At 40.6% G+C, this 26,199-nt stretch overlaps 1 protein-coding gene across 1 annotated transcript in view; it reads right to left on the reverse strand.

Annotated features, from left to right (window-relative positions):
- Positions 1 to 23,562: 23,562 nt before the first annotated feature.
- The window catches only part of LOC143210554 (uncharacterized), a 66,668-nt gene continuing 64,031 nt past the window's right edge, over positions 23,563 to 26,199 (reverse strand). Inside the window, exon 5 of the transcript XR_013009285.1 lies at positions 23,563 to 24,931. The gene's annotated coding sequence lies outside the window, so the exon portion shown is untranslated. The remainder of the gene's footprint in view (positions 24,932 to 26,199) is intronic.

The raw sequence follows: 26,199 nt of genomic DNA on the forward strand, positions 1-26,199 counted from the left end.
CATCGACTGGGTAGAGATGATTAAGTAATTGAGCCACAAAAACGGTAATGTGCCTTTTTCTGCGAGCTAATGGCCGTCTAAAGGTCATCGTCGTTGATAGATTTGATGCACGAGGTTTTTTAGACTGTGTCTGAGCGATAGTGATAGTTGACAGATAGATTTCTCGATGAAAACTGGAATAAGAGAAAAATTTCTCGTGGTCGTCATAAAAAGGGTGTAAAAATGCTATCATATTTTAACAGGTGTCGTAAAAGTATAACGATCCGGGATTTAACGATGGCGATCGACAATCGGCGTTAGATCACAGCAATTATAAAGAGAATACGTTTTTATTGCTGTAGAAATTAATTTTTCAAAATAAAATAAAAAAATAATGCAGCAAAATTTTTATATTCTTTAAATGTTTTTTATACCTTGCAATCCAGTCATTAATAAATGCAAAGACTAAATAAATCGAATCTTTTCATTTTTATAATGCGGTACGTTTTAGTCACTTTTAGTGTCCATTTGCTTTAGTGTTACTTAATTATTGAGTTAGTTTAATAATCTCACCTAACCAATTTCGTCTGTTTACCTACAATAAACAAATAGACAAATAAGGACATGTCACATCGATAGTATCCTATTTGAACAAGAAACGTTCCTGATATGGCGAGTGTTCTTCTTCGGTCTAAGAAACTGAAATTTGGCTGGGGAGCTGTTAAATTTCAGATTCATCTAGGATTAGCCTAAAACTTATGGCCGGCGGATCGCATGAATTCGCTCTGGAGTGTCGGGCAAGTTTCAGTTCGCAGGCAGGTCGTCGATCCCTAGGATGGATGCAGCTGCACCCGGCGCGGCGCGATGGCGTCGCAGTTGCCACTCTCAGTCGAAGATGCACCGACGCGCTTCCGTGATCCGATTAGGATTTATTATTCGAGCGGGCGCGTGCACACCTGTGCCTTTCCACCGATTGGCCAGGCCAGATAAAACGCGAATCCCACGCGTCTAGGCACGCCATACTGCATGGTTAGCTCTCATCGAACCCTTCGTCAATCCTCGATCAATAAACTCAGAAGTGACCCCGGAGTCCTCGAGCAAGTTTCTCTGCGCGTTTAGGCTTCCGGGTGCAGTATCCTCTTCGAAAAATCCTACCAACTTCTCACTCCACTTACAGCTACCTCTGTCAATCTCGGTTACATGCATCGTGCGGTACATGTAGCATGGGATCAGAAATCCTGTTTGGTTAACTAAAATTTTTAGTTTACCTTTTTAGAACAGTTTGTTTCCCTTTGATATAATATTATAAATTGACAATGATGTGCTGGTGCTCTTACTACAAGTATGAGGAAATATACAGTCGATTAATGAACATTTTTAAATTGCTTCTATTTTGTTTTTTGCCATTTCTACGAATGCTTTCTACATGTTATATTCTAGCTTCTAGTATGAGAATAAATTTGTTTCAATTTTGGTCAGCAATGGTGGTCATCGATCGATGTACCGATTTATCGGTAAATTTTCATTTGGTATTTGCTTTGAACCGATCATCCGAAAGAAATTTCGTCCAGGTCTGTCTCGGACTGGCATTTCACGGTTTCCAGGCGACCTGGAGTCAGAGATCGGCGAAACCGCGAGACGATCGGATCGAGTGTTGGAAGCCGAGAGAGGAACTGTCTCGCGCGTCGTACACGGCTTTCCTCTAAGGTGGGCACACTTGAGCGCACAAGTCCGCAACGTCGACCAGGATACCAGTTATCCGGGAAACGGAGTTCGGAACTGCGACAGCAGAGATTGCTACTAGGATACTCCATCAGAGTGGAGAGACTCTCGCCCGGTGCGGATTGATGTTTGCTGTGGCCCGATCGAATATTGGCAAAATTACTCTGCCGTAGGGACAGAGACCGTTCTCCTTCCGTCCGGCCACGGTTCTGCTTCTCCGATTGGTGGACGAGCACCAAAAGGGCTCTTACCGGGGCCGGAAGTCAATGAGCTTTTTTTATTCTCTACCTCCGACGGTAGAGAAGCGTCGCGTCGCATCGCGTCGCCCGAGTCCCGATGAATTTCGATTGCCGCTCGCGACGCGTGAATTTCGGCCACGTTCGGTGACGTTCGGCCAAGTTTAATTGGTCTGCGGGCTGCGATCAGCATATTTCAAGTGGCCCTGAATGGCCCGACGAAAATGCCGGCCAATTTCAATATCCCGATATTTCTTCCTGCTTCAACATATCAGAATAACAATCAGAATCGGAATAACAAAATGTTTCAACTTGGACAAATGACAAGGCAATATATGCTTGGACAAAGAAATTTATCAAATCAATCTCCATGAAAGCAACTTCATAATTTTAATAATTGTGAGATATAAATTGATGTTCCACGTAGAAGTATCTATACTTAAACAAATAACACTCTCTTGCTGCAACCTAAGGAACAGCAATTCGCAACGGATTATAATTTTTGAAGTTGAGCAATTGAACGAATCAGGACGATAAATTAGACTTGCACATTCAAGTATTTTTTTCTCCACTGCTAGAAACGCCACGCAATAATCATTTTTAAATTAAACATCCGAGCGGATCAAGGCGATGAACGAAACTGTTGAATTTAAGTATTTCTCCCCAAAGCTGGAAATGTTGTTTGCGACGAGATTACCAGATAAGAAGATAGCAAACCTATTTTCGTAAGAACAGAGGGAACCGGAAATGCCGCTAGCATTGTTGTCCAACAATCGGCCTCGGAGTTATTCCCCGAACCGCGAGCAACCGATCGCGGAAATCCGAGCACAAAGGAGAGGCGCGGGCGCCACGATCTTTTCTCCATTGTGCGGGGCTTCATTTTTCCGCGTTTTTCACGTGCCCGGTTTCCTTTCGTGACGGTTTAATGAGCTTCGAGCACGAAGACGCTGCGGGGCACCCGCGATCCGCCGAACGAATCGCGTCACGAGACGCTTTTCATTTTCCCGGGCGAGAAACCGGCCCGAAACGGTCTCGTTTTGACCCGCGAACTATCGTCGACAATAGACTGCAGGAATGAAGCACGGGCCGAACGATCAAACAGGAAACAAACCCTGTAAATCTCTGCCTGCTTTTAGACCACCAAATGTAGGTCCTCGGCGTTCGACATAATTTTCTCAACATAAAGATGTACCAAAAATTCAGTAGAATACTATTTAATGTACAGTTCAAGGCTATGAATTTTAAATGACCAAAAGAAATTAGAGAAGTCCAGCACTCCATCAAATAAACGAACACTGAATAAGAAACGAAAAATTGTGGAACTTCGTGTAAAAAAATCTGAAAATAACTTTCACGTCTCCGAATTAATTTTCCAAATGTGTTCTTTTCTTTATATGTAGAACGGAGTGAGAAACGGTCTCGGCCTCGTTCCAGAATAACTTTGCACATTCAGACGAATATAACTTGAGTCCTGAGCCACCGTTTTAATCCTTAAATCAACGATACAACGCTTAGGCAAAGGAGAAGGAGATCTAAATACGAAATTAGTTCAAAAATTGTTGGGCAGGAATCCGTTTCTCGGGGGAAAGTTTCAAATCTCACCGTATCCCTTCGGATTGGATTTTTATTCATCCCGGGACAACTTTCGTCGTTGAATCTAGTTAATTCTTTCGCTGCAGACTTATTGTCGAAGAGCTTCTTCGAAAGATCGATGAACGAATTCAGTGGGAGCTGGTACGAACAGTATGTAAACCGGGCGTAATGCCGTTCGAGCTGGTTTAGCAGCCGAGCTTAAAATGCAATTTTAATGCTACTTAATAGAACTTTTTATTTCGGTATCTCGAGGGCTCGCTTAATTTCAAGGGGCGCCGAGTGATTAATAATTGTAAGTACAGTTAGGGAACTTGCCCTGCTGCTTCCCCGGGAAATTGTGATCAAGGATCTAATGATCCGTAAGAAGCATAAACTTGGGAAAGCAATATTAGCAATTGAGATCGCTACGTAATAGAAGAACAGTGTTACTTAACGAATCAGATGATGCGGAGGTGTTCGCCTCGTCATCGTCTCATTTCCCTCTTGCTCGGTAAAAAAACAATTATAAATTGCTTTCCCCGTTTCTCTCATTTATCCAAGTGAGTGACAGACAAGCAGCCTGTCATTCCCTCCTCTCACAGCTAAATCTGCACTAGCCGGTTGCCCAGCGAGATGAGTAGACATGCATGCACACTGCACACACATTATCCAGTCGCAACAATCCTCCATTGACGGCACTCACGATCTCTGCACTCGGATACGCGTACACCTGTCAACCAGACGAATCGAGCCTCCTTCGAGTGTTGCATGAAAGAAAGTCAGCATGGTGCAATTCATTATAGTCGGTCGTTGCGGTCCATATTAAAAGAGTCAGAGACATCTCGCTGTCAAATTCACTTTCCCACGACGACATTCGTTGGTTCGATTGCCCAAACTTTCTCAAACGCGAGGAATTAAGAGATCTTTATAGAAAATCAAATTTCAATGTTTAATATATTTTTTAGAGGTGTGCGGGCCCGGGACGGAATTCCCGAATATATTCGGGTTTCCCGTGAATTTTTTCGGGATTTCTTAGAATGCTGGGATTCGAAAACGTGTCTTGTTTTCTTGAATATGACCATAGTGTTTGATTTACCTAATTAAAACATCAAGGTTTATATTACTTGATAAATTATAACTAGACAGAAGATGTCTATGCAAATGCATATTTTTATAGAAAGTAGGTAAAGTTATGGGACTTGGACAGAAATTTACGTTGTCTGTAGAGGATTAGGGAAAATATAGTTTTTATTTTGCACATTTGCATATTGCATATATTTTTTATACTTATATTGCATACTTTTCACATATGTTACATACTTTTGACATATTTTTTGCATTTAGTTCAACATACATATACATAACCATTAACTTTATTTTTACTGTTTTTGCGATGGCAACTTCTCTTTACACCATATTTCAAAAACGAAATTATATAGAAGATTCTTGTAGCATAGAAAGACTAAAAACAATATTAAAAGATTCCGAAAAAATTCACGGGAAACCCGCACATTTTCGGGAATCCCGTCCCGGTCCCGCACAACTCTAATATTTTTCAATACAAGTTTTATTCAAATACTTTTGCGGTTCAAAAAATTCTACATACAGTAAAGTATTGCTGTAAGAAAACAGGAGCTGTACGATCTAAGAAAAACGAATATCCCTGGTAACACATGCCACGTAATCCCATGGGAGATTCGGTTAGTGGAGGTCCACCGTAAAAATATTATTTTGTTTTCACTTTTTCTTTCTGTTTGTACTAGTTTCACCGACGTGGATTTTTTTACCCGATTCATGTTTATTTTTTCTCGTTTTCCCTCTTCCGCTACGGTTTTTCGAGCGCCTCCACGCAAACGATTTGTCCTCGAGAGGTTTGTCGCGTGATTTACGCTCCGCCCGTGGATTAGCGATGCTCGAACGTGCACAAAAATCCCGTGAAAGACACTCGACGCGTTCTGAGGAGTCGGAAGAGGATCGATTCTTGCGAGCAAATAAATCCTCGTCGCCGATGAAAGCGTGTTTCTACGAGGAGTGAGACCGTTTCGGAATGAACAAAAGCGCGACCGAAACAAAGCTGGCGAACGATCGACGCGGATCCAGCGATCTCTCTCGCGGCTGACACCGGTTAATCAATCTTCCTTTTGTCGAGCACTCGGCGTCTTATTTGTTAATACGTGCGCGATGATCGATGATCCTGCGACCGTCCGAGACATTGGCGATTTTACTATTTAGTCGAGCTTGTACAAATTGCAGATTTCGCTGTTTGAGGATTCATTTTTAATTTGAGAATCTATTTGGGTGAACTAGATGACATATATTTAAGAGGTTTCAATTGTAAACAGTATATAAATAAAATTTCTCTCAGCACCAGCCAGCAAAATCAAAAAAATTCATAAAGTCAGAACCAGAGTTGGGCAAAAATTTTATTTGAATGCAAATTTTTGCCCAACCGATGCTGAGGAAACGTTCGGAAAACACTTCGATAAAAATCTGAATTGATGTATGTACAGTGAGTTTTCCAAATTACAATACATGAATGATCACATCGATGTACAAAAATATCGATAGTAAATATTCATATGCTCGTGCAGCAGAAGAGAAAGCCGAAAAATATGTCTCGCATTTTCATCCGATCTTCACGATGGAAACCTTTTCATTCGATATCCGAAGGATGGCGATATATTCGACTAAAATCGTTCTTTTACGAGGATCGCGAACGCTACGAAAAATGAAACTGATTCGGAGGACTGGTGACATCGGCACAGAGCGGATCTCGGCGAAATTCTATATAAAATCGTGAGCGACAGTTCGCGCCGGCGGCAGCTTCCCTCGGAACTTCGTATTCCGGATTTTCCGGGGAATGCTTTGCGTGCTCTGGTTTCGAAAATTTTCACGAGCGTCGATACGCCGTTGCATCAATTCGACGGCACCGTGTGGCTCGTCGGAAAATTTACAACGCGGCCACACGCTTCCGTATCGCGTTGCATCGTTAATGCAAACGCGGAGGGATCACGCGACTCGTCGGTGTTTTCCTTGGTGAACGTTTCTCACGTAAATCGCCGGTATGAACCGGGAAACGAGATGAACATGTTCCCGGAACGAAGAGGCGAACAAGAACTTCCCTCGAACCCGACTTGTTTCTAATTTACTTCCTCTTAACGGCTTAAAGTACAAGAAATACGGCGAATATCAAATAGGACAGCAGTTTCCACCTGCATGTTGTACCGACAATTTTTGCAATGGTTGCATAAAGATCCACAGTCTAGTTATTACTATGCTAGTTAAAAATATGTTTATTTCAATCGTCAGATAAAGTAAGCACGAGTACAATATTTTCGAACGAAGTCGAAAGAATAAATGCTCAAGTCGTAAGAAGATTGTCAGAATTTATGCGGGTTTACTTACATAAATTGACCTTAGAATTTACATTTGTACGAGTATAATTTAACGATAGCAGACACGAGTATACAGTGGGTGTACAAAGTATTCGTACACCATTTAAGAACTTATAACTTTTTTTGTAATTGAACCAAACGACCTGATTTTTTATAATCAATTAGAAGCATTGGTTTACGAAATGATATGCAAGAAAGATTTTCCAAAAATTATAGTTTACAAGGTTACATGCAGTAATAAAGAAGGCATTTTTTAAAACCTTTTTACTTGGCTCTTTAATGAAAATTTGAAATATATGTTTTGTAGATCTATGTTATTTATACACATGTTGAAAATTTTTGGTAAAGTGGCGTACTTCGCGGTTCGGCCATGAAGTATCCATAAGCATCCGAGAACGACTTCGTTGACAAAGAAGGAAACGGGGACCTGCGTGAGATGCAAGCCCGAGAGGCCCGTTCAACAAAATTCTACCGGTTCCGCGTGCCTTCGCGAATCAAACTCAGCTTTGTCCTCGACAAGGACCGTTCTCCCCCGTCACGTTCCTCGTATAAATTCAAGGGGTCAGGATAAAAAATCCGCGGTACGCACGCAACACGGGAAGTTCCATGAAGAATTTGCAAGAGGGCCGGGAGGGGGGGGGGGGTAGTCACGTTCGAACGTCTTTCTGCGGGGGCGGAAGAGGAGGCCGCGAATAAACGTGGAACGGTGAACCAACCGAGAAAATAGAGAAAACGGGCGATGTTATCAGGATGACAAAAGCCTCGGCGCAGTTCCAGGATAATTGAAAGTTATGATTGCCGAGATGCATCGCCGTCGAGGACCGCTATCGTTCCAGAAACGATCTCTTTGCGAGGCTAACCGGCCGATCGTTTACCACTCTTTACGAGCCTGAACCGAAAGGTCAGGTGCTAATACAATGCTAATGGATACAGGTTCGAGCAGCTTCCGTGGCCGATTGGGTTCACCGTGTTGGGACCGTCTGCTTAAGCAATTTAAAGGCGAAAACACGTCCGACAGTCAGGAGATTGGTTCGCTTAAAATCTTATCCGCCTGACCGTGTTTGTTGCGAAATCCATTTGTTTTCAATTTTAACCCATAGCAGTCGACTGGTGATCCAGAGTTACCACTGAAAATTTCTGTACCATTATTGAAGAAATATTGTGACTATTACAAATTACTCCTTCATAATATTAAAGTATGCATTTAGGGCTCTGGACAGACATAGATTGGACTTTTATGGCTTCTGAAAATTTTCAAAAAATGCTAGAATATATCCTTCGACATAGTTTAGTCAAATTTTGATATATTTCAGATCTACAAAAGATACTACCGCTGAAAATAATGTTTTATTTGATTCTCCCTTCTTGAAAATTGTCTCAAAAAATTGCAAATTGCCTAAACTTTCGCAGTCTAGTAATGACAAATGGAATCAATGCCATCTGTACACGAGAAACGAAATTACTTTCCGAATGACCTGATATTTCTAACATTTTATCCATTTATATCAAGATAGAATTCTTCAGTTCAAAATCGTAAATTTTTAAAAAACGACTAAACGACTATGCGTAAACGAAGCCCGAAGAATCACCGAAGTCAATGACCCGTGACTACAACAAAACAGTGACTAAAGCATGACTAATCAGAGCTCGGACGTCCCAGAAGATCACGAGGGAGCCAGGATGATGTTCTTTTAACGTTCCAGAAAAATCGTCGGCCGTTCGACGTTCGTCTTGCGACCGCGACGCAGATCGGGCCACTAACAACGGAAGTTACTTGTGGCAGCTGCTGTTCTGTTAACGAGAACGTCCAAACCTGTGGAAATATCTGTGAACGTGCACACCGTGCGTGGGTGCTGGGTCGAGCGTCATCGGGGACTCGAAAAAAACACGGTGCTCGCTTTTGTCGTCGTGCTATTGTCGCCGAAAACAAAATTACGAGGTCATCGCCACCGAGGCACGTCATCGACTGCATATCGGATTAGCTGGTTTCTCAACAACGATCGTCGTTGTGACGAATCCGTCGTCTTTCTATAAATAGCGCCGACGATGTCTCTAAAAGAATTCTAGCCAAACGAGAGAGAGATATCATTCGGACGAACTTCTTACAAATAAATTGTTAGATCATGTAACCCCCCCTTGATATCATGCAACTTTCGTTTAAAATGTTTCCTCATAATGTCGATAATGTTTGAGGAATTTTAAATCATCTTGTTTAGAGAGATTCATTCTTTATCTTTATATATAAAAATTATTCATCGAATAAAATTATGGACGATGTTAAAGGATTTTTCGCTCCCATCTCTGAGCTGATTATTTTTGGTAATAAATTACCGCTTATCGATGAAACGGGGGAACGGGAATAGTAAAAAAGAAATTATTAAATCATATAGCCCCCTTGATATCATGCAACTTTCGTCTACATAATGTTTCCTCGTACTGTCAATAATGTTTGAGCAATTTTAAATCATCACGTTGCGTCGAGAGACTCATTCATCTCTCTCTTCTTTATACATATATAAAAGTTATTCATCGTATAAATTTGTGAACAAAATTAAAATGTTTTAGCTTATAAAAATGACTACGTTCTATTTATTTAGATTTTGTGCAATTTTTATCCGAATATGTACGTGGTTGAATAAACAAAATTTATCGTTTCAATTTCCATGTGAACAACTTCATAATTTCAAAAATTGTAAAAAGAAAAATATAAAACCGGTTATTTAACCGGCAGAGGTACTTTTAGTGTTAAAGGATTTTTCGCTCCCATCTTTCAGCTGATTATTTTTGGTGATAAATTAGCGCTTATGAGAATCATATGCATTCATATTAGTGGCTCGCGCGGTTCCAAAGCAAATGTTTTATCAGTTAAGACACGGCAGTGAACAGCCCCGTGCTTTCCACGGGAAACAAGTTTTCCACGGAGGAATCGTGGCTGATAAAGGATCGAGCCGAGTCAAAGCGGCACGGTGTTTATCTAATTATTTCCGTCAGCCTGCTTTCTGTCTCTCTCCTTTCTCCGAGGGCTCGTCTGACAACTTCCGGTCAACAAAATGAAGGATTCCGTTTGCGGGCCCTGCGTTTTCGGCGGAATCCTTACCGCGCTCGTTTACGATCCCTCCGTTTACGATATTTGTTCGTTGTCCGAACTTCGCCGAGTGGAATAATTTATCTTCTCTGGGGATCGTCTGATGTACGGTTGCTCGTCTTCTGCTCTCATTCGTTGATATCTTTCTCAAAGAATCCCTGGTTCCATAAAGACTCTGAATCTCTTGCGCGAATCGTGCGCACGCCAAGATGCACGTCTACGCGAATTCGCGTCAAGTTTGTTTATGGATGTGGAAATACAAAAATAACTTATTTCTTATTTATTTCATCTGAATTGCTATGTACATGTACTATTTGAAGATCGTTTATTGTTTCCCCGAAGTAAAAATAAAACAATTCTCAGCTCCTCGGAAAGTGTCGTCGTCTAAAATATCGATAGCTGTCATAAAACAATTGTTTCCCCGAAGTAATAGCATTCATTTCGCCCGTTGACAGTCTTACGAAAGTTTTGCACTTACCTATACTTAAACCGAACCCTTAATGGAGAGGAATGAGCTTATTTATTCGCCGCTTTCGTTGATTATTCCACACAAACAGAAATTTGCATAAACGACCGTAGTTTAGCCACGACGTATCGATTAACCAGCGATATTTACTCACCTTGTTGACATTCGCGTTTACTCACCGCGATTAGTCTTGACCGAGCGAATTTTCGCGAAAACAATGAGGATAACGATCTGTCCTTATCGCGACTCGTTCTCAACACAGACTGTTTATTATCTCGGCTAATTTACATGCAGAAACACGTGAAAACACGAAGTAAAAATGCTAGTGTACTTAAAACAGTGTGCATCGTCATACAATTTCTAATTCTTTTAAATTATTAAAAAAGAAAAAATTATTCACATAAATCCTGTTTAGAAGATTTACAAATTTCGTGGTTGGTACATTGTCTAAGATTTTGCAAAATGTCTTGAGGAGTCAGTAAAGAACTATGTTCAAGATTTATTATTATAATAAATGAATTGTGGTAATGACTATGTAACTGAAACATTTTATTGGATCTATAAATCGTAGATACTTCACTCAACGTCCACGGCAGAGCTGGATCCTTTCAGCGGACATACTCGAGTTTCGACTGCAGAGAGGATATCCCGTTGATCCGGATGGAATTTCATTTTCTTCGGATTTATCCGGCCCCGTCGACTCCGTTAATTCGCGACTCGATTCCTCGAATTACGCTCCCTGCTGCACTTTTGTCCGGGAGCCGGAGGCAGAAACGCTGGGGAATCGCGGACGAAATAAATCTCGTTAGCCCGGATCGCGATACTCCGCGCGGAATTATTCAATCGGCGAGTTTTCATTCCGGCGAGAGCGTTTTTCCGACACGCGAAAGTGTCCGGTATCGGGCCCGGATATCATGAAGTCACGCGACCCCGAGCGTACGAGAGCGATCATTGTTTCCCGAGCTCGAAAAACGCGCGATATTTCGTCCGAAATTTTTTCAAATCCTTTTCGAGCTTCGTACGAACCGCTTCGAACGGTTGGCGAGTTTTATCCTAACGGCATCGACGCTTCGTGAATTTTGTTACAACGGGAGAACGTTGGAAAATATTTTCTGATTTTAATAAAATATTTTAGTAAACGATAATATATTTTTCTGAAACAACTTACACGTTCTCCTCAATGTCCTATCATTTGTATTCAGAATACATCATTTTTCCATGAAATGCTTACACGTATTATTATTTCATGATAAATTAGGAATAATATTAAAATAAATTGCGATCGAAGCATGATACCGTAGTAATCAGTACAGTTACTCTAACAAAAGTCCTTGAAAAGTAAGATAGGAAAACGAGAAACCGAAGGGAACGTTTCAATTCGGATTACCAGCCCGATTTCCCACACCCCCAGCTATTTCCTCGTCTTCCCTTCAACTTCTCTCGCTCACTCTGTGCCCCCGGATCGTCGTTCATCGCGTCAGTGTACGCGGAACGGATCCGATCCGATAGTTTTTGACAGAAGCTCGCTCTAACAGCGCGTCCCCGGCGGGATTACACGAGGAAACTGAGAAAAGAGTGGAATTAAAGCTTTTGGCCGGGGAACGCCGTTTAATCTCCTCTCCGCAGCGTCGCCTTTCGTTTACCGGTTTTCAAGAACTTCCTTGCGATCTTGTCCACAATTTTCACCACCCGTGGCGGGGGATGGTTTCTTCGCGTCTAAAAAACTTGCCTTGGTCCAAATTGCGTCATTAAGTCGAAACCAACCGCGGTGAATTTTGTGTACTACGTTGTTAACAGCTGGGGGTTGTACAACAAAACTCATCCTCGAGAGAAAATTACGTTACAGGACGAATTAAGAGTATTTTCTAAAGATTTACAAATTTACAGTTGTTTGACTCTATCAATGATATATGTATAGAACAAGGATGTCATAGATTTTATGAACTGTGAACCAGTGAGCTAGTGTCGCTAGATGAAAACTTGTCTCCCACTCCACCCTTCCCCTTCTACGACGCTATGTCACGTGACTAATCTCCATGGTAAACTTCACATAACTACATATATTCCCCACAGCAGAATTGGGCAAACTCTAGTCACAATTATAATTATTGACTAATAACTTCATAAGTTCTACAAAAGTGACTAATAATTAATGACTAAATAAATACTTGAGCGTGACATAGCGAATGACTAAATACGCAATCAGAATTTCACTATGACTAATGACTAAAAATTGTTATAAGTTAAAATAAGACATAATAATAACAAAAGAATATCCTATTAGTTTATAAACATATAAAATACAGATTGTGACACGTTTGGTCACTCCAAATTCCGATATAGTTTAAGTATACTTATATTAATGTATGTTAATCGCATAATAGTGACTGATGACTAAAGATTGATGACTGATCATTTAAACTAACTAATGATTAAACTAACTAATAAAAAAGTTTTAACTAATGACTATTTTGCTATGACTAACAATCAGACTGTTAGTCATTTTTAATTAGTAGTTGATTTGTGCCCTACTCTGGCCCACAGTAAACTTGTCGAAACGTCACTTCCTCTCGGACTTTGATGAAATTGGAATATGTTATAAATCTCGATATTCTCTGAACAGCTTTCCCAATACAAATAATAGGCGTCCTTTTTTAGTTCTTTAGATAGTTACAAAAAACTGTTAGTTCGATAGCACAACGTCCACATGTCTTTTAGATATAGAAAATAGTTTTGCATTTATAGCAGTACCAAAAAGTATAAGGAAAAAGTGGTAATTACAGGGTTAACAACGCCAGAACAATTTTCACCAAAAACTCGAGTTCGAAGCGAAACGGGTAATCCGTCCAGCATGTTTTCTTCGGTATCGTCTGAAGAAACGTTTAATTTGCTCGCTCGAGCTACGTCGAGGGTAAATAACAAATTCTTCTACTGCGTTGCTGCTCTAGGAAAGCTGATTACCGTCCACGGTAATCCGTGGGAGCCGCCATTGCCACCTGCAGCTCGTCTACCTTCGTCACCTCCGCGAGACACCCTCTCTATAGGGCACCTTCTATAGGGGTTAACGAGGTCGGCCGCGAAACAACCCCCAGCCATCCCCGTTCACCCTCGTTCCTCCGACGTTTCCTTTCCTCATGCATATTTAAATTGGCCGCCCAGTGGAAATTTGTAGCCGACTACCGGCCTAGCGTCGTTAGTACAGCGGGCCTGTCGAATGGCGTCCGATTCGTTCACAGAAGAAATCAATGACACCCCCCGCTAATTAATCCGACGATTGTTCCGAGCGAATCATCATCGCTTTCACGATTTTCTGTCGGACAATCCGTTTGACTTGATTCGCTTGATTAAACAAATTTTTAAAATAGGTGCATTTTCATCGTGAAGAACGTATGAGGGTTAAAAGACCGGTAAAATGACTTTTCTCACATCTGTTACTCCTGGCTTGGTTACTTAACCTTCCGGCGAGCGCGAGTGTGCACGTTTTATGGAGGTAAAGCAAGTAAAACCTCATCTAACAGTTTCGAGGCTTTTGGGTATTCTTTTACACTTGTTTTGTCGTTCAAAACATCTGGTTATAATTTATCTATAATTAAACGCTAAGGGTATATGAGCTTTTGAAATGAGTACATAGTTTAGGGGTGTCTCTTCGGTATCTAAACTATTTAATACATTTATTAACGCTCTTAGCGCAATGAACATTAGTTTTTACAGTTAAAAGAACCTTAAATGCGACCGATTTGCTTATAGGACACATTCTATAACCTGCGTGATAGGACAAGATTGTCAAATTCTAAAACCTGATAACAATTTTCAAAATTTACGTAATGCGATTGTAATTTGTATGTTTTATTGTAATAAGTCAGTGTACCATAGAGAACAAACATTTGTATATGTCTAACATTCTTTATATAATAGTTATTTGATGATAGAATGCAAAACTCTTTGAAACTGTCCTTTCTACTTCCTCGTAATAAATTCGGTCGCGCCCGCCGGAATGTTAAAACCGCGCTAAGTAATTAGTAAAGGGTGAGGTGTTTTGATAAATGGTAAATGACTGTAGGAAGCGTTGTGGTAACAATAACTTATATTTAAGTTAGGAAGCTGTACAACGTCATTGCTTATGCGAGAACTGGCTGAAGACTGAAGGCTAGAACGGAAAGATGCTCTTTACGTGACGGTCGGTGCCGTATAGTCATAGTGTAGACTGTAGATCGATCTTTAGACTAATTTATTGCCTTTAGTCGGGTGGTCAAAGTCTTTGGGACTTGGTGTGAAATTCTAGAGACACTTTCGTGGGTCTCTCATTACGTTGCGTCTCAACAGTATCCCAGCGCGATAAAACCACGGCCTCGCAAACAATTCGCTCGCAGCCAACAATTAACCAAGAATTAAGCCGTCGGGTCCAAGTAAAAACGCGGTGGAAGTAGAAGTACGGAACATCGTCGCGAAATATGTCTCGAACTTGCCTAATAAAACTTGCGACTTCTCGGGGCCCGGCCGGTTTTTTATCTGCAGCTCGCGAGCCGCATCCCGAACGCAATTATTCGCAAGTTCCCAAGCCTGATGCATGCTCGCTACGTTCAACTTTTACAAGATGGTGGGCGTACCGCGAGTTAAGTAACCTCGCTCCGTTCCTCGGGCCGTTTTTGCAACATCTTGACTTCTCGCCCGTAAAAACCTTTATTTATTCTCGGTTCTTCTGGAAAAGTTTAATAAATCCGATGGGGAAAAAAGCGAGCTCGACGCGAGCTCGATTAATGACCGGTGCTCGGGGCTGAAACTTTCGATGGAAATCAGGTTACGTCCGTCAGAAGATGCGAGGGACACGACGGATAATTAACGATGGAATCAAACCCAGTGAAATGGAATGTTGGCTCGCGAACATTTTTCGGAAAATGGCGTTTTCCCAGCGACGAGTACTGTTCAAACAAACGCGTGCGTGAGCGCACGCGCGGCCGTTCGTTTTTCCGCGAGATGCGACGACGATACGCTGCGATTGAAATTTTTACCGTGTTTTTTTTCGTTTTGCCCGGAACGTCGGAGACAACAGGAACATTACACACCGACAAAATCGAAAATATTTGCCTTTTCCCTGGCGATTTTTCGTTTTTATATGCGATGCGCTGATCCTGATGTTCTTTGGATAACGAATATTGGGAAACATTAAAATGGGCATCGAAGATCGGTTTTTAAAAGTCGATTAAAGGTACAAATAGGCGCCGGCTCGGAAAAATGTTGCTTCGATTTTATTTATTTAAAATATATACTGTTCCATTGAAATTGGTAGACGGATAAAAAAGCTGTGGGCATTGTAAGATGTAAAAATCTTTGAATTTACGGTTTGCGATTCATTTAAATCGCAGATTCTTACGATTTTTGCTATTTTCAATGAATTATATTTCGTGACATTTAAAAAAAAATTTTTTTTAGTAAACTAATCCTTCTAACGTCTGAAAAGAAACTCAAGCTGTTGGGTCCAATTTTGAAAAAGTAATTCGTTTTTTTAATGTGTACGAATACTTTGTACACCGACTGTATGTGCCTATAATTATGAAAGTGGTCTAACTAAGTGAAAATTGAAAAAAATGATATTATTTTAAACTAAATTAGTTCAATATAATTTTTAGGACATTGTCAAAAGTGAATCGTTAGATAATGCCTGTTATTTCAACATTATATGGAATTCATTTAGTGTTAATATCCCTTTCCTTCAAATATCTCGAAACAAGACATGCATGACTTAGACCACTTTCATAATTATGGACACATATGTGAAATATAAAAGAAAAAGGTCGAGAAAAATGTTCATTTTCTGCGATTCAGATTTTCTGAAAGAATTACCAGTGGAGAGACGTTCAAAGAAAATAATTTCGCCAAGAGGGCCACTCGGCGTCTTCAAGGAATAATTGCACAGGGTGTGCAAGTTGTTTTCACGCGTAGCCGGCAGAAGTAACCGTGTTCTTAAAAAATTCTAGGTTCGAGTCTGGAAGGCGAGCAACGTAGAGACCCGTCGCGGCAAAGAAAGTAAAAAGCAGACAGTCGGGGGCGGTTCTTCTTTCCGCAAACGGAATTTTCTCGCGGCGGTCGTCGACCCGTGTCTGCAGAGTGCGGGGGTGGATCCGCGTCCTCAAGTTCGCGCATATAAAATCACACACAACGGCAGTTAAACCAAAAAGTTTACGCGGCGTCGCTGTCACAGAGGCGGCTCGTACAGTCGTCGAGTTAGTGCTGACTCGAAATGAGAAAATTCCTTTCTTCGGAGGTGTGGCCATCGAACGATTTACCACCCCCTGGCCGTTCCGAATTTGTGAAATTAAGCCGAGCCTCGCGAGGACTCGCTTTGTTTCTCTGTTCCGGAGAAAAATGATCGCTGTAAGAGTTCTTAGGAGGTACAGAAAAATTGGAACAATGTTTTAACCCGTTACAATTAGCTGTAAAGCATGAATTGTTTCCAGATTTAATATTTTTTTACTGGTGTTCTAAGTTGCAAAATTGAAATGAACGATTTCACATGAAGTATAAGATTGATCAGAGGCTTCCGTATGGGGTAAAAGGGAACGAGACGGCATGGGGGGAGAGTTTCTAAAGCGATCCCCGGCGAATCAGCGAAAATTTCGACTACAAGACACCAATTGATCCGTGACTCGTTATACTAATAAGATAGAACGACGGAAGGGAGTTCGCGTCCACCCTCACCGGCAGCTTAAACGCAATTGGCGAAGGGGAGAGGGTGCTCTCGTCTCGATCGGTGTAATCATCGTGACACTGGTGAATTTAAAATGGATTTTTTCTCTTCAGATTAGAGCGCACCCCACCGCTTTTCCGTCGCAAAAAAACGACCCCGTGATGTCGAATCCACTCTGACTTCACTGTTGCGTTCTCCTGTTAACTCGCTAACACGAGTCACTGATCAGATTAGAAAACTTTTTCGCGATATCACATTAAGGGCGTAGACTCGCGTTTGTCCAGGATTGCAAGGGTGCGGGATGCGACTCCTCATTTCTCGATCAATCATGAATTATTAATATGAATTAAAAATGAATATAGTAATAGGTAGAAAAACTCTTTCGTACACCAATCAGATTCTCGACATCCTGCTGACGTCGTTGGTTGTTCGAGGTTCGTCGGGGCCCGTTGCTATAATTCACAGGAAAATGGAACACCGGCTTTTACCACCATGCTGTGAAACGAATAGTGTACAAAAGTTGCGAGCAATGCATGCAAAAACGTTTATCCAGGTTCTAACAGCAGCTTGTTTGCGTTACGTACTCTCGGGACCACGGGAACACGCAATCCAAATAATTCCTCGACACGCTTGACGCACGATTATGCGACTGGACTGTCGCTACATTTAGCTCTAATTAACACCACTATTTTGAAACCGATAACCGTGTTAGTACCACAATTTCACGGTGACGCGGACGAAAATCAGTCTGCGATTCCTTGACAGGATTTCGTGATCGGAAGACCCGTCACGAGTTCGATCTCTCTTGTTCCATTCAATTGACACGAATGACATAACTACAACCTACTCGAAATTACTATTTCTAGAACTAGAGGATTATATTGATCGTTTGTGGTTTCTCGTCAGAGAAAATAACGGGAGAACCTGTTGTTCGATGAAAGAACGTACGAGGTTTGAAAGGTCGCACAGTGCGGACAAACTTGGAATATCTCGATACTCATTCATATCACGATGTACGATCACGATTTCTTTTCTCAGAACTGCATGTTAGGAGGAAATTGTTATTATTAATCATATAACATTTCTGTGAATTTTTTGTGAATAATTACCATTGCATACACATTAGTAGACTGCGGATCTTTATGCATTTATAGCAAATTTGAGTAGATGAAATTCAAAATTTTTGGAAAATTTTAAAAATTAAAGATGTCAATGTATGATTTCTCCTCTATTAAAATCATTAAAGGAATACATGACATTCAGTTTGGTTTCTATTTATTGCAATCGATGCAAATAATTTTAATTTGCATAAAGATCATTAAGGGAAGAAATGACATTCAGTTTGGTTTCTATTTATTGCAATCGATGCAGATAATTTTTATTTTGCATAAAGATCCGAAATCTATATATTAGTAACCAAATTTAGATTTTTGTAACAAATTTTTCCATGTGCCGCACTCTCTAGAGAGCCGAAATTATTCTAGGTTAGATAAAATGTTTAATTTTCAAGTTAAAATAGCTCCGAGTGCAAACGGTTAATAAAAATGTGAGTCTTCCGCGGGTAAAGTGTCCTCGACGTCGTACGCGGAAAAATCGGTAACATGAGCGTAGATACAGCCTCCATTCACGTTGTTGTCGAGCCGGGATTGCCCGAAATAGATCCTCGTTGATCATTGCGCAATTCGTAGTTGCGAAGCGCCGCGCGCCGTCATGCTCTCGCATGTTCACGCGCAGGTACGTCGACGACTCGTTGTTGTCCTCTCGTTCGGTATTTTCGGACGGGCAAACCTGCGGAAACCCACGCGCATTCCGATCGGATTTGCCCGATGAATTTTACTCGTGAAAACGAGCATCCTCGTCGAGCTTCGTTTCGCGAATAATTCAGAGCGTGCCTCTGTTCACTCTCTTTTTTAATTTGCGCAGCTTTGTTTGTGCTGAACAATGCACTTCTCTAAATTTGGTTACTAATTTATAGACATCACAAAAAATGAAATTTTACAATATAATTAATCCTCATTCGTCCCTCATTTCACGAACTGAATCTGTCCCTAGGTGTCAAATTGACAGAGCGATAAAAAATATTTTAGTGGTGAGTCTGAGTCATCACACAAATGCTAAGGGTGTCAAATGAAATCACTCATTTTCCTGTTGACAATTGAATTTTCGAAAAATACTAGAATTCATTGTATTTATTTCAAGATCTAGAAATTTTGACAAAGACAAAGAGTAATTCGTTGATAATGTATAACGATGAATCGACGAGAAATTAGACTTGCGGCTCATACGAGAGTATTTGACGATGCTGCGGGACTCAAAGGATCCCAGCGGACGCGCGTAATCGTTCGCTGAAAAATCCATCGGCACGAAATTGCGACACGTTCGGGTATACGAATTCCTCCATTGAAAGCCAGTGGACCGTGCAGGCCGAACGTTCGCTCCGGTGGACGTGCGTAATTGAACGATGCGATGGCTGATCGAGATGACACCCAGAAATGCCCGTTTCCGTTTAAAATTCATTCCCCGCGATCGACCGATCCCGAGATTTCAATAATCGCTCGCTCGCCGACTTTCGACTCTCGGCTCCTTGTAAAATATTAAATCCCGTAACGCGAGAGTAACGCCGCCGGTCTTATCGACAGCTACCGCTCGAATTCGACGTACGAGTGCCTCTAATGAAAAATTTTAAATAAATCCTGCTGAATTTAAACGACCGAGTTGTGATCGACATTCCGAAAGCGGTTCAACAGTCTTCGAACAGAATGATTCGACTGAAATATATTTATTTAATCATTTACCACGGGAGAATCTTGATACAGAATTAGAATCTGATTTCACAGAAATTCTAAAGTTTTTGTTTATTACATTATAAAATCTTTTTCAGACGCAGTTTTTCTACTTTCTTGAGAAGGATCCACACATGGATCGAAACGTTGAAAGTTTAAGTTAACTTTGCTTTTTCGTAATTAGTTGATCGAACCGTTGCGCCGAGAACACTAACATATTATTCATTTAATAACCATATGATCGATAATTCAAACAATATTTAGAATCTTTATAATTTTCATAATTGTAAAATAAAAAATCTAGAATCAGTCAATCGACCAGAGTGGTGGTAGGTTTACTGCTAAATGCACGGAAGTAGATAGATCGAAGAAAACGGGAACTGTACGGTCTAAGAAAAACAAATATCCCTGGTAGCGTGCCACGTAATCCGATGAGAGATTCGGATAGTCGAGGTCCACTGTAAAAATAACATTTTGTTTATGTTTGTACTAGATTCACTGACGTGGATTTTTTTCGTTTTCCCCTCTTTCCTCCTTGACGTTTCGAGCGCCTGCACTTCGCATAAAGGCGTATGTCTGAACTGTGACGTCACGGACATGGAAGTTCCGAAAGTTTCTGGTAATAACGACGTTGAGAAGAATACAGATAATGCTCCGGGCGTCCGGGTGATTCATTGTTTTCGCGAGATGCGCACCTGAAACGGCTCGAAGATAATTGCCCGCGTATCTATTCCTGTCAGTCCCGATCCATCTTCTTTACGAGGCCGTTCGTCACTGGTCATTCATTGGCGGTAGTTCGTTTCGGTGTGCACGGTAGAGAGCCGTGTGCCATCTCGGGACGAGTCTCGCTCGGCGAACGATGAATAAACCGGGCATCAAAGGAGAAAGACTATTTGTTTCGGTGCAAGAGGCAGCGGGCTTACGCGAGCCCGTTACCAGCACGTCCTCTCGCACATTTTTCAATTTTCGTGCACGTCACAGCCACGGTTACACGATCCGTCCAACCGGTAGGACCATTAAATAACGGAAAATACCGGGACGCATTATGTTAACACACCAGCGGGAAAATTTATCCCTGTCAAATGTGATCTAGTGTACCTTCCACGTCGCGGTTTACCAAGCTACACGTTGAAGTGAGCCATGGTGCGTTAAAATGCCAGTTTACAACAAAAATTGCTGTTCCCGCAGGGGAATATTTTTAATTCAACTGTTAAAAGAATTAATACATTTTGGGAAATGTCACGCATTTTGTTTTGCTGACCAAATAAAAAAATTAAAAACTGAAAATTGGGCTATTTTTCAATTTAATTGTGGAACTTGGTCACTGTAAAGCGGGGGTGGCAAACTTAAATTATTGCTTCAGATATATTCGAAAGAAAATAACAACTTAACATATACGAGCCACGAAATGAAATTTAAAAAATAACCAGATTCCCAAGAGTTAATTTTAACTATTTGAGATGAGTTTGGACAGCAAACGAACATACACATATACCTACAGAGTTTCATAATTCTCTGAATTTACAATTTCACGAAAAATCCTGAATTAATTTATGGAAATTCTGCACAAGCAACCGTAGTGCCGGAGCAACCTGCAGTTTAAGCCCGAAGTAGTCTTTTCGTTTACATTATGGCCGCCCACGTAATTTCAATCCCTCGTTATCCGCTGATATTTTCGATCTAGCTTAATAATTTCCCACTATTATTAATAACCATAGCCTGTACCACGCTTTCGGCAAACACGCCACCCACTAAAGCAAATTAATCCGGAATTCATCGGAACGACCAACGGGACATCGGCAAACCCTGATGGTAAACCTGCAGAGCCACCCCATATTTACCGCGGTTCGTTAAACGAGCAATCCGGCTCCTCGAAAACAGTAACGATTTCAACTGTTCATCTATGCGAAACATTGCACGTCATCGATAGTATATCCATTCAGATTTAGGGGTGGTAGTTCTCCAAGAACCAGACACACAGAAGACGATTCGCTTAAGGATACTTTTTTAAATTATTAATTAAGTTAAAGAAGCTATCGAAAGAAGGAACTATGTAAAAACGAGCTGTCTGTAAATATAACTTTGATTAAATTAAAATCAGATAAATGTTCAAATTATAAAACAAAATTGTAATTTGTAGAACTTTAATTGTTGTATCTCCTAGGTTGCTACTCAAGTCGTTACCAACATATTCCGGAAAAAGCTCGTTGTCGGCCTCTACACTTGTAGATAGAATAATTAGTATCAATGCAACATCGACATAGTTCAAATCAAATGATTTTGAAATCATAAAATGTCTGTCTCGTTAAAACGAAATCGTTCATTCTTAAAACATAAATCTTTGTTTTATTGGGATCTCTGACGTGCGATTCTATTGAAACAAAATTAAAGAAATTGTTTGGACGAAGCGTTTATGCTACGAAAGATAGACGCATGTCGGGTCTGAGCAGGGCGATTTGCAGCACCTTCCTAAACAGCTCGCCAGGCGAAACCTATTTCCTTAATCAGCCCCCAAACTCAATCTCCATGGAGCTACAAACTCGAGTGTGTCCCGAAGTTGGTGTTTAATCCTCATGGCCGAGGAAAGACGCTCGTTCGTCATGAGCAACGGAAGCCAAGGAAGTATGGCGGCGCGGAAGCCTCTCTTGCGACGGGCGGCAGAACTTTGTCGATAATCGATCCGATCGTTACACAGCCGCTTATTACAGTAATCGCGTCGGGTACCGCAACGACGTGCTGGTAGACCGGATCCGGACTCGGGCAGGGTGACGAGAGCGTAGCGCCGCTTAAATGGAAGTTGGCTTAAGTTCTCAGCGGATCTGGCCGATCCTTGCCACTGGATATCGGCGAGTTCGCCTCGAGGTTTCGCTAGAGGCACGCATGGCAAACGACTCCCGCGCGGATTAACACGCGGCGAGCTCTTAATCCGACGTCGAGATACTGTCGTCCCTGCTCTATGACGTACCGCAAAAATCCCAAATATGAATTCACCGGGTCAGAGTCAATACAAACAATTCTTTCGAAAGTTAAAGAACAACATCGTTAGAAATGTCTGCAAATATTTTTCATATGAATGAACGTTTTCTATTAAAATCCATTTCCACTACAATTCATCCCGCGTAATTTGTTTTCCTTGGCGAATGGAACTTTTAAACTGTTAAGACGATGCTATACTCCGCATAGTGGGACCTTCAGTCCAAATCGGAGACAAAATCAAAGACCTTTCGATAGAAATGAGGTAGAGCGATGAAATTTTTATAAAATTAAAGCTGAAACTTGGCAGAATATGGGAAAAATAGGGAGATTATGGTACGAACGTTTTTTAACCTTGAGAAAATTCGTTAAACATGTAGAATTTCAGAAATCGATTTTGCAATATCCTGAGGTCGTAGACAAATTTTGAGACCAGATTTGAAATCAGCGTAAAAAAATCTACAGGAAATGAGGTGTAGCATGTTAAAAAAAAATTTTTCCGCACGTGGCACTGAAAAAACTGAAATTTTCTTGAAATTGTGAAAGTTTAACGAATTTTCTCAAGGTTATAAAACGTTCGTACAATAATCTTCCTATTTTTCCCATATTCTGCCAAGTTTCAGCTTTAATTTTAAAAAAATTTCATCGCTCTACCTCATTTCTATCGAAAGTTTTTTGATTTTGTCTCCGAATTGGACGAAAGGTCCCACTGTGCGCCGCGCCGCAGCGCGTCAATCCAGAAATTCATCCCCCATCTCGCGCCTTCCCTTCGTTTGCGTTCGCCGGGATATAATTAAAAAGGACTCTTAAATAATCGACGGGCCACGAAGGGGAGACCCTGAACCTCAACCCTCGAACTCCTTCCCTCCCCTTCAAACTTTATTAGGTTAGTAAACCGAAGACGGGGTGGTCGGAAAGCCTCTTAGACGGATATTGGGTTTAGAGGATGGAAATTCTGCAAGTTTTCTAATTCGATTGGAGGGACACTTGTCTGAATATAATTATAATTGAATATAATTTAAAATACTTACCCTCCCTATATAGTTAATCTTTTTTCTAAGCGTGCGAACATTATAGCGCTAATATTCTATAAATTTATTATTCTATGAATTTTATATAAATATATATAACATATATTTTTATCAGAATCTGTTCAGAATCTTCATCACGAGTCAGACACGATATTGTACGGCAAGGGGTTAAAAACATTTGTTATTTCATCAAAAATAAACGAGATATTTAGGTAGCTACATATTGGTGGACTATCCAGTATACTTCAATATTAATTGTAAAGTGTTATACTAATGTATGTTAATGCGAGTCGTTAGTAAAAATATGTACCAAGAAGTGGATCGATAGAAAAAAATATTTAAGTACAATGGTCTATAGAAAAATCTCCGCCACGGCAATTTATTCGAAAAATGGCATAAAAGATAGTATATCATCAAAGCCAGCGCATAGAAATCCAAGGACGGCTCTCCAGAAATCTACGGGGAGTAAAATCAGCGATCGCGACCGTCTGTCAGAGATTTCGCCTAGCTCTAATTAAATCCGAGCGAGTTTCCAGTCGAAAAAAGTGCGGGCGTGGGAGGAGGATGAGAAGGACTCAAAAACTCGTTGGTAAAAACCGCCGGCACCTCGGACCGTGGATTCGTTTGTTCCAGGCAAACGAAGATATCCCGTGGCTGGCAGCGAATTCCATCTCGAATCACTGGGTCACCGGTGCTATCGCTTCGGCCGCGGCAAAAAGAGGAAGACCATGAAATCGGATAAAAAAGGAAGGCTCTCACGGTTATCACGAGCCCGGCGAGTTCCCTTCAATCGCTGACTTCTGGCTTCCCGGTTCCCCATCCATCTGTTCGTCCGTCCGTCCGTTTCATCCAGAAATATAATACCCCACGGTATTTCGATCCGACTTTTTGATCTCCAGCTTCTGGCTACCTAGTTTCGCGATTCATGGTTCCGAAAAATATGTTTTAACGTTCCCTCTGTAGGCAGATTGGACAGGGTTGGCACATCTCGAAGAATGGAAATCCTGTGGACGAAAATATACAGTTTAGACATTGAATTACTCCAGGAATTATAATTACAAAGTAATTGAATTACATTGTAATCCAGTCATATTTGAATTTATAACTCAGATCTTCATTCAATTAAATTACAATGTAATTCGTAATTACAATTGGAGTACAATTATAAAATAGTGTTACGTATTATGAACGAGGACAAGAAATAGAAACTACGCCGCGTAGACAGCAAACAAGTAATATGAAAGAAAAACATGAAAATATATCGCACTTCTTCAAAGTTCTGGGCTATAATTTGGAGAGCTGTATTTGAATTATATTGTATTTCAATTACACATCTGATTAAAATACTTAGTAATTGAATTAATTGAAAGGTTTGTGAATTACCTAATTCAGTTACGACGTAGTTGAATTACTATATAATTGAAGTACAATGTGATTCAATTGTGTAATTGAATTACAATGTAATTGAATTAGCACAACTCTTTGTTAACAAATACGAATTTTATACCTTCCTTTTTAGATGAAATGAAATTTGATTCGTTTGTAATCAGTAGACAGTGGATTTTATGCATTTATGGCAAAAATGAGTAGGTGCAATTTGATACAGTGAAAATATTAGAAGAATTTAAAAATACTGTTGTATTATTTTCAACCAATTAAACATATTAAGAAAGAAAATAAATTTCTATTTCACACTGCAGTTTGTTGCAATGCAGATAGAACATTTTACGTAAAGATTAGCTGTCTAGTAATCAATATTCACACAGGCATTAATATATAAATATAACCATACAAAATATACAATATATAAATATTTCTTTCTCTTCTAAGATATTTCTCGAGATAAAGATGTTTTTTCACCACTGTAACTGTAAAGCAGATGTTACGGCAAGGGGTTAATAAAATATTTTCTACGGTGACATGAAGCTACACGTTGAGAGCGAGGAATACGATTATTAAAATGTACGATAACTTCTTATTTAAATATTTCTTATTTCTAAATAATTAATTTTGAGAAAGGCTGACTACTAGGTAGGTACTGAAAAAAGACTTTGCGTCGATATTATATTCTTGAATAAAAACCAATTAATTTTAAAGTGCCGAGTGGTAAAATTTTTAAAACTTGAATTTTCACGTCCGCAGACGAAATAAAAATTCCTTGAGAGGCACACACCAGCCGGATGTTCGGGGCCTGCCGATCAGGCTGTGTATAGCAATTCGTAATCTCGACTAGCTGGTCCGCCGTCAGAATTGCGTCTTCGTCTAGATAGTT

The sequence above is a fragment of the Lasioglossum baleicum genome, chromosome 1 (genome assembly GCF_051020765.1).
Source record: "Lasioglossum baleicum chromosome 1, iyLasBale1, whole genome shotgun sequence".
Classification (NCBI taxonomy): domain Eukaryota; kingdom Metazoa; phylum Arthropoda; class Insecta; order Hymenoptera; family Halictidae; genus Lasioglossum; species Lasioglossum baleicum.